Genomic DNA, 15026 nt, shown 5'->3' with positions numbered 1-15026 from the left:
AGAAAGAAACTCCCTAACCTTGGAATAGAAATTATTGCTATGTCAAGATAAACTAGTAAGTATCTATTGTTCTAACGGTGTGCCTTAAATATTAACCAATCAGTGTTTTTTACGCTTAAGATTTAACCAATCAGTGTGTAATATGTAGAAGGTAGAAACATATATAATTGTAAGAAAATCACTAATAAATGGACACTTGCTTGCATCAAGCTGCATCCCGTCTCTTCATTCGCTGCAACTTTAGAGCTGTCTCATATTTTTTAACTTCCCCTGTTTTTCTTTTTTCTTTCCTACCTGCTTCCTGGAGCAGAATATCTGTTTAGTGAGCATTGGAGAAGAACGGGTTGTCTACGTGCATCTGAGTCAGATAAATTTTGGCAGTATTGAAGTTCTGCAAGATGCGTCCAAAACTCTCCAACTCTCCAATCAGGCTGTCATCCCTGCATCCTTCTGTGTAAAGATGGTAAGTATCTGTGGGGCTGTTTCCCAATGAAAATTGACTGGTCTGTAGCAGCCTGTGGCCTGATTTTTACATGCAACGTTTCCGTATTGCTGTCTCGGAAAGAAAGCAAGATATTCCGTCCCAACACAGAGAGAGGAGCCTGGCTCGGGGGGCAGTTTTAGCTGGGGCACCCCTCAGTAAAATAGACAGCTTGCATAGACGTTTGTGCAGAAATGAGTCTGGATCATCTTTACAAGTTTTCCCTTTGTTTTCTGGACGGTATTTAATGGAGAGTCGTGTCTTTGGAGCTCTGAGATCAAGAGGCCCCTGTGGCCCTTTGCTCATGGAAGGGCATGGATTTCCCGACGCTTTCCCCATTAGGTCTGCATTTGCTTTGTGTCAGACTGCTGTTTGTGACAGAGTCTGGGGTGTGAAGTTTGTCCTCAGCCTGCCTGTGGTGAGGTGAGTTTCACACCTGCTGGGGGCCCAACCAGCTGTGGTGTTGCACAAAAATGTAACGGTAAGGGTTGTGTAGCTACAGAGTGTGTGGGCTCCGTCGCGTTGCAGGGCATCTCCGGAGGCCAGCTGCAGGGAAAGGCCGTTGAACTGATGGAGGCTGCAGCTGACAAGCTGCGTGGCAGGAGGAGGTTGGGTCGCTGCCCTGGCAGGAGGGGCAGGGCTGGTGCAGCCAGGGAGGGCTCCGTGAGGAGGCTGGGTGGGATGTGCCGCTCACTGGAGGTGGGATCTGTGAGGGGCTTAAAAACAGGGTTGGGAGGAGGTTTGTTCTGCTCCACGCTAGGTGGGTTGGATTTGTGGAGCTGGTTCACCCAGGCCTGGCTCTGTGGGCTTGGTTGGGTCTGTGGGTAAAGCATCAGGCAGCGTGCGAGAGGCCAGGCTCAGCCTCCTGGGCCAAGGGGGAGGGGGGCGAATTTCCTCCTTGCTGCTTTTCCAGCTGTTTGGGGGACAACGGTAACCTCCAAGTGGGGGAGGGATTCCCAGGGCAGCTTTCTTTGAATCCACCATGAAAACCCGCTTTCCATCTGTGGCGAGAGCAAGCCACCAGGGATGGCTGGTACTGGTGTTGAAATGATGGGTTTGCATGTCTGTCGCAGGCAGTGACCCGCAGAGCTGTTCGGGTGCTGCTGTCTCGGTGCAATGCCTCCCTCCTCCCCGGGCAGCTCGCGGTGTAGCCGGGGGGCTTGCAGGGTACATCTGCCCCTCCGTTGCCTCAGGGCCCTAACCCATGGGACTGGGCAATAAAGCCTGTCGTGCTTCACCGCCATCTCTGCCAATCCTGGGGCTGATCAGTCACTAGAGCAGTAATACGAGGCGGCTCAGGGACGGTTTCTTTCCCTGCAATAAAGACGGGCTCTGCTTGAGCAGTGGCTTGGACCAGATGATCTCCAGAGGTCTCGCCAGCCCCAGCCGCTCTGTGACTCTGTGTGTGTGATGATCCCCCCTGCTGACTCCACGGGGCCGATGAGTTCCCCCATGGTGAGCATCTCTGCTTTTCAGGGCAGTTGCTGCTCTCATGGAGACGTGCCAGGAGGCAGGTCCTGGGAACCTGGTCCATCAGCCGCTTCACCAAGGGCTCTTCAGACAGACTCCGGGCACGGTGCTGCTGAGGCTGCCTGATGGGAGAAGCGTGGGCATGGGCGAGATGTGCCCGAGCTGCGCCCTGGCCCTCAGCAGCTGCCTGCTCTGCCGCTCTTTTGCTGCCCCAGTTGAAGTTTTGCCCTTGGCTGCCTTACGCTGCCTGGCAGCTCCTTGACGGGAAGCAGAGGGGACTGAATAATTCTGGAGATAAAGCCTGAGATGCAGTTGGGTGTCAGGGTGACGCGCACGTGTCCATCTGAGAGCGGAGCAGGCTGCGCTGTGCCTTAGCCCAGCTGATGGGTGACACGGGCATCCTTCATTCCCCCGTGTCCCTGAACCCAAGCCTTGTGTCCTCTAAAGCGCCAAAGCCGCTGCTCTGATTCCTGCTTGGAGGTTGCTGCAGGGGGGTGAGCCATCATTTCCCTGTCTCCCATTTGTTGGCCAATCTGCAAACGGTGGCTGTGAGGCTCAGAGATCATGGTCTCCACTTGAAAGAGCGAGTTATTGACTGAAATTTTCACAGGAGCGTTGCATCGGGAATGTTATGCAGACTGACGGGCAGCTTGACAAACTGAATGAGGTTAATTTGAGGGGCAGCAACAGGGCAAACGAAAGGCTGGTGTCTTGTTTGAAACAGAAAAGGAAAATGCTGTAATGCACGTGGCCGTGCTGCCACCCCGGTGGTACTCTTAACCGTCGAGCGTAAATTGCTCTTCCTGTTAAAGGCAAGCTTGCTGCTCGCTTTGGGGGAGACAAGAGCATTACCTGAGCAAGCCAGCATGATTTGTGGTGAACTTCACTTTGGGAAAGTGACTTCAGGAATTACTTGCAGTACCCCTCAGGCACCAGCTTCCCTGTACCCCTCTCCTCTCTGCTGGGTGAGTTGTGTCTGTTCTGTTCTCAGTTGCAGGGAGCAGCAGGGAGCATCTCTGTCACCAGAAGAAAATAAGTAAAAACCCGCCAAATCTGTGCGTTGAGACGGGGCTTTTTGGGTTGGAAGAGGGGTGTAGGGACTGCATACCTGCGTCCTCGGTTGGCTTATCCCTGCTTGCCAGGGTGTCTGCAGATCTGCGACCCTTGGGACCAGTGTGTCGTCCTGTGCTCACCCAGCGAATCCTGTGTCTGTCGGGTGTGCTTTTCCCTGTCAGATTTCTTTCCCAGCTGCCAGGCAGCCCAGCCTGTTAGGGAATCCTCTGGATCCAGCAAGGGGAGGATTTGTGTCTGTCTTGGGTAAAAAAAAGACTGGAGGAATGGGTCAACATGAAGGAGCTGTTGCAGCTTAGCTGGGGGCTGATGTAACCTGCTGACAAAAGTGGCTGTGTCTCCTCCTTGCTCCATTGTCATCTTCTTTTCCTGCCTCCCTAAGTGTCTGATTTTTGCCATATTGACAAGTGCCAAAGGCTTGTTATGGACTGATGGAAGTGTTTGCTCTCCCTGCAAAAAGGAAAAAGCATCATTCTTAGATCATTTCCTACTTGTTCTTTGTCATGCTGTCTTCTCGGAGATGTTTTATGTGGCTGCTAAGGCTGACATCTCTTGGCATCACAGAAGGCAGCTGCATGTCACGTCTCTGTGATCAGGAAAGAAGAGACAGGCCTAGGGTGTAAGTTTTCTTAATCAGTGGCAGCTTTTTTCTGCCTGCATAACCCCCGTGCTGGGTCTGTTATGTGCTGCCACAGGGCACAAATGGTTTCCCAGTGCCTTGTAACGAGGGAGGAGGCAGAAGACCTTCCTTGGGATTTCCTCTTCTCATGACAGTCGTAATGCGGGGTTCTGTCTCCTTCAGCCTGGTCCCTGACCTCCCTGATCCAGAGCCCTGTGCTCCAGGTGAAGCTCGCTGCTGCCTGGTTTCCAGCAGCGGTCGTACAGCCAGCTGCTTCGTCTTCAGGAGGGTGCCTGGTGGCTCAGTGCAGATCCCCTTCGGCGTTCCCAGGGATGCGCTGCTGTCACATTCAACTGGAGCTGACCTTGCAGAAGAGACCAAGTTTTGTTTGTTTTTTAAAAAAAGAAAAAAAGCCATAACTATTTGTCTTGTCACTGGGATTCACTGCAGATAACGGATTTTTCAGGCAATGTATAAAGGCTCTTGGTCAGGTGTGGTGTAAGCAAGGGCAGAACACGCAGTTCCCATTCCCATACTGGCTTCTCCCCTCTAGCACACAATTTTTTTCATTTACTAATTTAATTGTTTATTACCTCAAGCTTTTGGCGACACTGCCTTTATTAACGAAATGGCGTTATGGAGAGACAGCAAAACACGGAGGAGATAAACTTAAAAACAGTTCTGATGAGGGGATGCTGCTTTAGTGATTCTGTTCCTTGTTCTGGCTGACAGGCGATTCTGTTGCTCTCTGAGCAAACCGTGCAGGCTGCGGGCAGTGAAGGCTTTGAAGAGCAGGTCAGCATTGACTGCAGTTCTCCCCAGCTGCTCTCACTGAAGTCGGAGCAGACTTGAATTGGCAAGAGGGTGGTTTTTAAATCTACTGCAAATTACCACCCCCGCACCCGCCCCCCCCCCCGCACCCCCAAAGCCAGCGCGTCAGTGTTTGCTCATAGTGAGACAGATGCAGACAGTGCTGTGCCCTTCAAATGGTATCTGCAGTGCTATTTAGAAATTAGGGTTAAATTAACCCTCCAGGGTACGGGCAGCACTAGCTCTGCATATGTGGCCTCTTCCAAGGTGAGCAGAACTTTTGAAGATGCGTAGGCTTAACTCTTTCCAGAGCTGTCCCACCAGAGCCTCATGGTGCTCCAACAGCTGACCTTTAGAATTAAACCCTTGGTTTGGGTTTAAAGGCTGTGCTGCTTATACAGCAGTACCAGTTTCTGATTTCCACCCAGTTTGGTTTTGCCAGAGCTGTAGGGAGCTAAAGGTTTGGAGGAGACCTTGAAAAAGGTGCCTGAAACCTGGCCCCAGGGAAGAGTTTGGTTTTTATCGTGTCCGGTATCTTATACGAGTTCATGGTCTTTCAAAATTGCTATGTTTCAGTAATCAAAGAAATTGTTATTCTGCTCATCTAGGAAAACGAAACTTGTCGTGTTGTGCTGGACCCGCTGGCCCACAGCATTAAAGAAGGGTAGAAGTCTTCAAGGCAGTTATGCTGCTACAAGCAAGAGTGACTCAGCTGAGCTCTCTTCCCAAAGGCAAAGCAGGAGGGTTTTGGCTATTAAATATTGCGCTTGGCAGCAGCTGGCCAAGCTGTGGCCATGTCCTGGCTGGAGAGCCCCTGTGTGCAGAGTGGTGGCACTGGTGTCCCCAGCCTGGCGGAGAGGGCAGATGGGATCTGGAGGGCTGAGCAATGGCCAGGGGACACAAATGGAGACAAACTTCATCAGCTCACTGAGCAGCCTGCTGTTAGCTGAACCAAGGGTGACAAATTAGGCTCTGTTGTCAGTGGCAATGAATGCCACACTTCTATTTCTGTCTCTCTCTTTTTTTTTTTTTTTTTTTTTTTACTGGCTTTAGAGGCTCTGCCTTGATTTCATAAAACGTCTCCTTGATGGTGCTCTGGGGCAGAGGCTCAACCAAAGCAGCGCCCCTGCTTTTGCCGAGGAGATGCTGGTGTCGAGGTGCCAGGAGGAGGCTGGTTGCTGGTGGGAGCATCCATCCAGCCTTGTGCTCTGATCCCCACCCTGTGGGCCTTAGGGTGCTTCTGGGCTCTTTCTGCCACTGGCAGTTTGTGCGGATGAAGAGTAACTTTGCTATGAAGAACTCCAGTTCCTGCCCCTTAGGACAGCTAAGCCACCTGGGACAAGGCGCCATGCACAGCCCATGTGGCAGGGGGTTATTTCCCCTTCGTGCATGACCTCTGCAAGGCGCGGTGGATCCGCCTGACCAGGTGTGAGCATTGTCTCGCTAGAGCTATGGCTTGGTAAGTACAGCTGCATTTGTAATGTTGAGTTCTGCTGCTTCTTTCACTCATGCAAGGCCAGAATGACCAGATCACTTCAATTAACTAGCTTTAAGTAACTTCAAGATGGCAGTGTGGTCGCTCCTCAGTCATCCCTTACAGCAACCACCCCTTTAGCCATCCATCTCTGATGCATTCTGATGTCTGCTAGAAACCAACTTTGGCAGCTCTTATTCACAGTGAAAGGCTGTCCCGGGAGAAGCTAACGGTCTCAGTGCTGAACTTCTCGAAGCGGTTGATGCCAGCGCTTGCCTGGCGCTCGGACTCTGGCGTCCAGCGGTGCGAGCTCCTGCAGGGACAGAAATAGCTGCTGCCTTTGCCCAGCACGTGCAGCTATTGCATCATGTTCTAGAGCGTTCAAGCCTAAGCAAGGAGCAGGGATGTTATCAGAAGTTAGGTTTTGGTCTTCAGAGCTGGGGAATGGATTTCTTGTCTCTGGGACACAGCCTGGACCGGTGTAGGCAGAAGCTGACCTAAAAACCTGAGCAGAGCTGGTCTGGCAGAGCCTTTTGGTCCTGGCAGGTCTCCAGTGGTGCACTGTGCTGCCCCTTGGACCCATCCCAAATGCTAATGGAAACAATGAGGACACGACGCAAATCGTGCTCCTCCGGAGTGGGCTGTTGGCCTAGCAGGGCACAGTGGGTCTGCGCTGGGTCACCCTGGGACACTGAGAGTCTGGCTCCATCAAGACAGCCTGTCATTATTCCTCAGTAATAGTTCCTTGGGTACAATTTACTGCCCGGCTTGTTGCCAAGCTGTGATAAATGGGCTTTGGCAGATAGCAGACTTGCAGATTCACCTCTGGAGCAGAGCTATCGGGTCTCCTTTTGAAGCGAGCTACCCTGTGTCAGCGTGAATCGGAGGAAAAGTTGTACATTAATGTCAGTGAAAACCTAACGCCTACTGGCTCGGTGTGAATGTGCTGGCTGCGTAGCCCTTGGCTGGCGGCAGCGCAGCTGATGCCCCCAAGGCCAGCAACCAGCTGCGCGTGGGCTTCAGGGACCACAGGGGAGGGTTGGTGGAACTCCTACGTGGTCAGTGAGGGCCCCAGTGTTTACCCCGTGCCAGCCACCTGCCTCCATCCCAGTCTCATCTTGATTTTTGCTTCTTTTTATTTTTTTAAGACTTTCTTTTGAAGCCCTAGAGGACAAATTAAATGGAGCTGAGCATATTAAATTTGCCAGTGCCCAGAATCATTTTGATGCCTTTGGCATGCTCCATTATGGGATGCAGGCATGCAGCCCTGACCTGCTTTACATGGAGGGCGCAGCCAGCCTAAGGAGTTGTCGTAGCTGGGGCACCTACGCTTGCTGCTGGGACCAGCAAATTATTGCTTCCCTGGCTGCCAGCTAGCCTTAATCTTGTCAGCAGAGGTCATTTTTGGGGGGTATTTTAAATGCTTCCTGTGACTTTGAAGTGCTGCTTGGTTTGCTCTTCTCCTTGGGCTGCCTGGTGTCCTGTTAGAGCTCGGTGCTGCCAGCCTGATGGACAGAAACATGAGCTAACTTCACCTGGATCAAGCACTTGCTTTCATCATGTCAGGCCTCCAAGCACGCTGTTGTTTTCTGTTAAAAAAAAAAAATCAAATAGGGAAACAAACCCTCTTCTTTTACAATACTGTAGTTTTGGATGAGTAGTGCCTGTTGTCCCAAACACAGCATTGAACTGCAATGCGTGTAGCACTGACACTGTGGTGGACACTTCAAAGCCATGTGTCTGCATCCCAGTGCATTTCCTGCTGGCCAGGGAGCATTGCATGCATTTTTCTTCTGCAAGCTTGCACCTTGTGCATGTGGCTTTGGATGGGCTGGAGGGGTCCGGCACCTTTATTGCTCCATCTGTAGAGGGAGGCCCAAGGAACTGGAGGAAAAGAGTGCTTGGAAAGCCCAGGCCATGCCCACAGGGCATGTCTTGTGGTTTTCTTTCTGCTTATTGTTTTACTGCCCTGCTATGAACATTTACAGCTGACTTCGCCAAAGCAGAGGGCCTTGGGGCATCTCTGCGGGTGATGATCAGTGGGAACAGAGTGCTTCATCCCTTCAGGGGCTATTGGGAAGCGCTACCTGACTCTTGGGAAAGAAGACTTTGAGGTTTTGATCAGCTGCTTTTGCAGAGTTATTCGTCAGGGTCTCAGCAGTATCCCCCAGCCGTGTGGCTGCTGCGGGGGGACTGGAGCAGTCCTGCCTTCCTCTGGCCTTGAGCCTTTATGGCAGAGCTGGCCACCGTTGTCGGGAAGCCAGGGGATATAAAGTAGCTTCCCTTGGTGTGCGCTCCAAGAGGCAGGCCGGAGGGACAATAGCATTGTCCTGAGGGTGAGCATCCCTTGGGTCAGACAAAGTGGATTAGCGAAGTGAGTCTGTTAAGGGAGGGTAAAATAGAGGCTGTATGAACTCCTGCATGGGTGCTGTTACCAGGCACTGCAGCTTAGAGTTAGGGAAATTAAGCCTTTATGGTTTTACCCTTGTCTCTTTAGTCCTTTCTGCATCCCACAAGAGACCAGGGTCCATGGTTTCCATCCTAAGTTACTCTTTGGCTCATCTTACAGGCTGGCAAACGCTCACGCTGGAGGATTGAACCCAGTAAAGGAGTGATCCCCCCCAAGAGTGAGGTGTCTGTGGCTGTCATAGCGAACTTGGACAACGCTGAGAAATTCAAGGATGAGGTGAAGGTGTTCATAGAAAACAGCCACACCTACGTCATCCCCGTCCAGGCTGTCAGCACTGGCATAACAATTGTCATCAACAAACCTCTTGCTCCAGAGCTCAGCTGGGGACCCTGCTTCAGGTAGGGATCTCTCAGCTCCCGCTTCCCACGTGGGCTTGTAAGGAGGAGTTTTGCCGTAGTCCTTCAGGCTACTTCTTCTTGAGTGCTCAAGGTCCTGGCTGTGCTTCACTGAAGCCACAGGAATTCCTTTAGGAATATTTTATGGCCGATTGAAAGTCATTAGATACCCTCAGAAGACACCAAAATGAAAACCAGTTGCTAGATTGTCACTGAATTGTCTAGTTGGAATATATTTATTTCCTTACTTTATCAAGTAAAAATTTGGAGGAAAACAGCAGGTCCCAGAAGCCTCCTGCTGGAGAATGCTATATTACAAGTACAAACATATTTCTGCTTGCAATAACACTGCTTGCTTTTCCATTCGCTATAGAATATTATCTCACAACAGCAGAAAACCTTGGTGGTAGCTTGTTAGCAACTCCGACTAAATCAATGGTGCTGGTTTATTTCCCTTCTGCCTGGGAGTCCTGGAGGAGCTGCAGAGTTTCTTTGCCCTGTATCATCCATCACTTTGCTCGTCTTCCCTGGTTCCCCTGCCAGACTGCTCTTTATTAGAGGCAGTCGCTCTTTCCTCGTTTCCTCTGCCTGCTTTCCTTGCTGTCTCTGCTGTCAGTGCCATGGTCGCAGCCCAAGGCACGAGCAAGCGAGGGTGCCTGCAGGACCAGCTCTGAGTGGGAGAGGAGGAGAAGCTGGCTGAGGTGGGGTGGGATAAATTGAATGTGCTGTGTGAAAGAGCTTAGCTTGAAAGAGGGGATTCGCGGATCCTGATGCATGTGTCTGAAAGCGGCCACGTTCTTATAAATGGGAGAAAAAAATAAGGCTTTTTAAAGTGCTGTTGATGTCGGAGACCTCTTGGGATGAGAATAATATGCTTCTCCAGGTGCCTGTTCCTTTTGCTGGCTGCAAAGAGGTTCCACAGTGCTCTGATACCCAAATTTTGGGGTAGAAAGAGCAAGTTTCTTAATGCCTACCTTAAGCATTTAGGCTAGATTAGCAGGGAGTTACATATGCACCCACAAGCCATCAAGCACCTGCAGGTCTCGCTGCATCAGGCACTAAGCTGGTCTGCCCTGGCTGCAGGTGGGCACGGGAACAGCGTGCTGCGGCACACATGTGCATTCTCTCTATTTCAGACACTAGGTAATATATCGCCATGCTTTTTTTCTTTTGTTTATTCACCTTTATTATTAAAAATGGAAATCGATGAACCACTTGGGGGGGGGGGGGAACAAAACACACACACACACACACACCCCACTTTGGATCAGCTTTCTCTTTTGAAGATAATTATGGGAGGGAGAGCAGTTCTGAAACAATGGATGGCAAAGTGTAATGCTTATAACTACAGGGCACAACATACTTTTCCACCCCATGGTTCAATGGTGCAATATTCATCTTCTCTTCTGTTTTCTACTTCATGTACAAAACATGCTTCCAAAATCATTTTTTTTTGCTCTGAACCGCTGCAATGCACAGCAGGACGCCTGTCAGAGCAAAGCGTCACTAAGGGAGGATACCTCAGAGGAACAAGATAGCAAGAGTTGTTCAGACTGCAACAAGTCTGGAGTGAGAACGCAGCGCCTGAACCCTGGCTTGTTCAGCCACGCAGGGCAGTTCCCATCTCCCCTTTTCTTCACAGGAATGACCTTGTTCCCTGCCTGGGCAGGTGCGCCAAGAGGATTGTGCCTCTCTGAAGGCACTGTTGGAGGATGAAGAGCAGCTTCATTCTCACACTGTACCTGCAGATGTTGGGGGCTCTGACCCTAATGCACCAGAACCAGCACACCACTTTGGACCAGCCATGTACAGAAAACCCGCAGAGGTGCTACACTGCCCACACAGACTGAGTGCAAATTTGCTGTGCATATAACTTTTAACTACTGCAGCTGACAATTAATATGTAAAGATGTGATTCCCATGTTCCATGTTTCATTTGCAGAAAGAATTCCTCCCTGTCACCTTCTCCAGGGGAACTGTGGTGCACTTTGACAAGGTGAGCTCTGGTTCTGCATGAGTGCACAAGGTTTTGGTCAATTTTCTCACCACAGAAAGCAGGGAGCAGAACTTTTGTGCTATGCCTCACATGGCTGCCAGGGCAGGGTGAGAAGCAGCAAGAGAATTCCTTCCTGGCACCTTCTCCAGGGGAGCAGTGCTGTAGTTTGCCAAGGTGAGTTTTTTTGGCTCTGCACCATTTCAAATGTGAGGGGTCTGTTTTCTGACCACAGAAAGCAGGGAGCAGAAATTTTCTTTTGTGCCTCACATGGCTGCCAGGGCAGGGTGAGAAGCAACAAGAGAATTCCTTCCTGGAACCCTCTCCAGGGGAGCACAGCTGCGCTTTGTCAAGGTGAGTTTTTTGGGCTGTGCATTATTGCCAATGAGAAGAGGTCAGTTTTCTCACCACAGAAAGCAGGGAGCAGAACTCTTGCGCTGTGCCTGACATGGCTACCATGCACGGTGGGAAGCAGCAAGAGAATTCCTTCCTGGTACCTTCTCCAGGGGAATTTCCCAGCTCCCGAGAGACTCCTGGCACCAGCTGCAAGGGGCCTCCCATCCGAAGGGTGGGCCTGGGTGTTGTTGGGGTGGGAATTGGTGATGTCTCCTTTCCTTAGTCATGTTAACACTCTGGAATAACAAATGGATGCTTTGCTCCTGTTGCTCTTTTATCATATCGCTCACAATAACTGCTACTGGTTCCTTTTATCATATTGCATGCTGTTTTCTTTTATTGTAATACAAGAAACTGCATTTGATATATTTCATTATTTGATATATTTGATAGATTTGGTTACATTTGATCTGGAGTTCAGCTTTGCTGTGTATCCAGTCAGTGAGCAAAACATAATTCGGCATAGTCGGCAGCGTACGAAGTAAAACTCTCTCTATTTAGGAAAAAAAAAGTTCCTCGACTTGCTATTGGCAGTTGGGAACCATTGCCTTACGGTGTTTGGGCCAGAGTGGTCTGGTGGTGCTGGGCAGTTGGGCCATGCCAGGGACAGAGGGACAGGAGCAGGGGAGGGGGCGGGGGGGAAGGGGTTTAGGGACGGACGGGTGGGAATGGATGAAGGTGTTTAGGGATGGAGCGGGGGTGTGTGGGGGTGGGGCAAGGATGTGTGTTTGTGGGAGTGGGTGTGGGGGGGGTGGGGGGTGGGGGGAGGTGAGGGTGTGTGTCTTGATAAACCAGGGATTGGGGGGGGTGGGGGGGGGGGTGAGGGTGTGTGTGTTATTTAGAGAACAGAGTGGGGAGCCTGGGGGAAGGGTTTTAGGGATCGATGAGGGGGTTGATGAAGGCCTTTAGGGAAGGACCGGGGGGTTGGGGGAAGGATATTAGGGAAGGACCGAGGGTGGGGGAGGGACTTTAGGGCTGGACCAGGGTCTGGGGGAAAAGTTTTAGGGACAGGGCGGGGAGGTGGAGGTGGGGGATGATTTCAGGAACAGCCAGGGTGGAGGAGGGGGTCAAGGGAAGTCTTTCAGGGTTGTTTGGGGGGAAGGATTTTAGGGACGGATGTGGTGTCTGGGGGTACGTTTGATGCCACTGTATAGATTCCACTGTATATACATTTATGTCCAGGGATTCTGTTAAGGGAAGGCTGCTGGCTCGGCAAAGGGACAAGATGTCTGAGCTCCCCAGTTACCACACTGATTTGCTGTGTAGCTCTACGTTAAACACACCTGCGCACAAAGGTTAGGCCAAGCTGACTCTCTAAAGCTGTTAGAAATGACGAATTAAGGGACCTCTCATCCAGGGAGTCAGCCTTGGGAAGGATGGGGAACAAAGAATGGATGGGGAAAAGATCTCCGTTCTCTTCGGTGATGCAGAAAGAGCCTCCGGGTGGGGACGTTGTGGCCACAGGAGGAGACAAGCCGATAGAGTGCTGCGATCCGCAGAACGTTGGTTGGAATTCGGACAAAGGTAATTGTTGTGGGGGGGAGATCGCGACCTCTGACTCAGGTAGCCCCCCGAGAGAGGGCAAGGCCATGCTTGGGGAGCACGGGGAGCTAGTAAAAAACCTCAGCAGTGCTGTCTGAGGGTGTGTGCTCGTTTGCATTAAAGCAAGAAACTTGTAACCCATCCCGTGCCTGACTGAAAATGCATGTGTAATGCGCTATGAGTGTGCAAGTGCTCTGCTGTCCATAGTGCGTGCCCTCGAGTAACTGGGTGAGCACGCTCAGAGGAAACATTCCCCCATGCTCCCAGCACTGCCATAAAGAATGCCTGCCTTCTGAAACTTGCAAGCAAGGCTTAGAGGGTTTCTCTCCATGACCGACTTTATGGCATCATTCCCACCATACTGGAGAAAGCAAATCTTTTTCTGTTTGGTGGTGAAAGCAGCTTGGGGAGTGTCACTGAGGTGCAGCACTTTTTTAACCTCAGGTCTAAAGTGCCACCGGTCCTACCGTGGAGTACATCCTTCTTCAGGCTTTCACCAAACGGAAAGGATGCATCAAACCCACCCCACAAAGACGTCCTGCACTTTTTTAATCTTTCCTGGAAGGTGGGGACATGACCCTGTTGGGCCATCTGTGCCACCTGCCTGGGAGCCAAGATGGTGCCTTTACATTCCAGGCTAAGAACTTACCTTCTTTTCTTCCTTTTCAGTGACTTTAGAGCCATCCTTAGGGAGGCTGGTTAAGCTGGTTTACTGCACAGCTGGTCGCCAGTGGAGGGAAACGGTAAGCTCTGCTGTTGCCTTTGGTGTTTACTTGTTACTGTGTCGCTCATTTGAGTGATCTTCTCATGCCCCGGCAAGCAGAAGCTATCACTCCACTTTAGGCCTTGGTCTAATAGTCATGCAAAGCAATATTGAAAGTCATTCTGAGATCTGGATCAGGCCCCAGTGTGCATTTTATAAAAGTGCATCTTGGCGGCTGTTTATCTTTGTATGGGGTTTTTTCCCGTTTCTCCAGACTGTTAGAGCTCTGAAAGGCGCCGATGAGCTGCTCTCCCTCAGTTTGCTCCTTTGCCTTTGGGGAGTGCAGTTCATGTTTTCTTCATGGCTTTGCAGAGGAGAAAATCCATGAATACACCACCTTGTTTTTTTCACCTAAGCTAATTTCAGAAATGCCTCCTTTAACTTAAACATGAAACTCTTCTTAACCTCTTTGTGCACTTGTAGAAAAGCAGGGTGGGGTGGGGGGGTGGGGGTGACTTCGGGAAGTGCCTGCAAAAGGGCCTTTAGGAGATCCTGTCCCTTGACTCACATGTGGGGTAGTGAAGAGTCTGAGAAAGTCATGGGTGTTTTGGTGTTCACCAAAGCAGGTTTTCATTTTGTTTTTTTTTCTTTTTTCTTTTTTATCTTATGTAGCTTATGTCACCAGGTAGTGACAGCCTGGGGATGACAGGAAGGGAGAGCAGGCCGTGAAAGCCTGGGTGGTGACAGGAGGGGACAGCAGGCCATGACAGCCTGGGAGGTGACAGGAGGGGACAGCAGGCTGTCACAGCCTGGGGGTGACAGGAGGGGACAGTAGGCTGTGACAGCCTAGGGGTGAGGAGGGGAGAGCAGGCCGTGACAGCCTGGGTGGTGACAGGAGGGGAGAGCAGGCCGTGACAGCCTGGGTGGTGACAGGAGGGGACAGCAGGCTGTGGCAGCCTGTGGGTGACAGGAGAGGACAGCAGACTGGGACAGCCTGGGGGTGACAGGAGGGGACAGCAGACTGGGACAGCCTGGGTGGTGACAGGAGGGGACAGCAGGCAGTGACAGTCTGGAGGTGACAGAAGGGGAAAACTGTTGGGGACAGCCAGGGGGTGACAGGAGGGGACAGCAGGCAGTGGCAGCCTGGGGGGGTGACAGGAGGGGACAGCAGGCAGGTACAGCTTGGGGGTGACAGGAGGGGACAGCAGGCCATGACAGCCTGGGGGGTGAGAGGAGGGGACAGCAGGCAGTGGCAGCTAGGGGGGTGACAGGAGGGGACAGCAGGCAGGTACAGCCTGGGGGGTGACAGGAGGGGACAGCAAGCCGTGACAGCCTGGGGGGTGACAGGGCACGGGGCGGTGATGTGCCCAGGGCTGTTGGGAGAGCCACCACAGGCGCAGGGGCTGACAGGTGACGCTGGGTGGTGAAGGCCCCAGGGGGTGACAGGAGGGACACCACAGCCCTGGGGGGTGACAGGGCATGGGGCGGTGACAGGCTGGGGGACAGCAGGGACACCGCAGCCCAGGCGGGGCTGATGAAGGCCCCTCCCCCAGGGGCGCTGAGTGGCCCCCTGAGCCCCTCTGTCACAATGCGGAGCCGCCTGGGTTGCCATAGCGAGCAGCTTGGCCTGGCAGCGCTGGTGCGAGGAGGGAGCGGAGGCCG

Source organism: Falco biarmicus, chromosome 4 (genome assembly GCF_023638135.1).
Source record: "Falco biarmicus isolate bFalBia1 chromosome 4, bFalBia1.pri, whole genome shotgun sequence".
Classification (NCBI taxonomy): Eukaryota; Metazoa; Chordata; class Aves; order Falconiformes; family Falconidae; genus Falco; species Falco biarmicus.
The sequence above is the reverse complement of the archived record's forward strand: the minus strand, read 5'-3'. Positions refer to the sequence as shown.